General features: G+C 41.6%; 1 pseudogene; it reads right to left on the bottom strand.

Annotated features, from left to right (window-relative positions):
* The window catches only part of LOC109321019, a 2897-nt pseudogene extending 2341 nt beyond the window's left edge, over window positions 1-556 (bottom strand).
* Window positions 557-1102: the final 546 nt, after the last annotated feature.

Genomic DNA, 1102 nt, shown 5'->3' with positions numbered 1-1102 from the left:
TGGGGATTTTTAAAAGGAAGTTAGATGAGCACCTTGCCGGGGTCATCTGACCCCGGTGCTCTTTCCTGCCAAGGCAGGGGGTCGGACTTGATGATCTACCTAGGTCCCTTCCGACTCTAGCTACTATGAAACAAGCGTAATAATAAAACTACGTTGAAACCATTACACGTCAGTACCGTCTCTGCCCCGTTAGCCCCCACCTGTTCATCCGAGCTTGTCATCTAGCACCAGCGCTCAGCTCCAGACTGCTGACCGCCACACTAAATAGTCCCTAACCTATTCTTTTGTCACAGTTGGCTGCTCATCTCCTCCCCAAACTGTGCTGCCAGGTGCAGTAGTCTGGGAGCTAGCTGACTTTGCCTGTGAAAACTGAGGTGAAAAAGGCATTAAGCACTTCAGTCTTTTCTGCATCCTCTATCACTAGGTTGCCTCCCCCATTCAGTAAGGGACCCATACTTTCCCAGATTTTCCTCTTGCTTATGACATAATTGTAGAAACCCTTCTTGTTACCTTTCACATCTCTTGCTAGCTGAACTTCCAGTTGTGCTTTGGCCTTCCTGACTTCATCCCTGGATGCCTGAATAATGCTCTTATATTCCTCCCTAGTTGTTTGTCCAAGTTTTCACTTCTTATAAACTTTATTTTGTGATTTAGTTTACTGAAGAATTTCAACCGGGATTATCTAATCAGATATCTAATGTACAGACAGAAGAAGGGAAATCAAGCTGGTCAGGTATTTCATAGTGATAATATGAAAATTAATACCACCAAAGAACTCAGGGAGAATATTAATAAAACTGGTTTGGGCTTATTTGCATCTGACCCATTATATCCAATCCATAAGGAGCCCAAGTTTCAGGAGACTATAAGCAGGGATGGAAATACTAATTATGCAAAAGACCACATCCAACAGTCTGATCTTTTGGTTTAATGAATTGTTAATGGCAGATCAGGAAAGCAAGGTGCATTCATAGAAAAATGGGAAAACATCTTAAGACAGATATACTGTAATTGGAAACAATGGAAACATATCCTGAGAAAGGCCAAAATTGCATCTGTTTTCATAACCATTAAGGGAGGTAATTACAAAAAACTTTATTAA

The sequence above is a fragment of the Crocodylus porosus genome, unplaced genomic scaffold, assembly GCF_001723895.1.
Source record: "Crocodylus porosus isolate Cpor-Errol unplaced genomic scaffold, CroPor_comp1, whole genome shotgun sequence".
NCBI classification, from domain to species: Eukaryota; Metazoa; Chordata; order Crocodylia; family Crocodylidae; genus Crocodylus; species Crocodylus porosus.
This window is presented reverse-complemented; position numbering and strand designations above follow the sequence as displayed.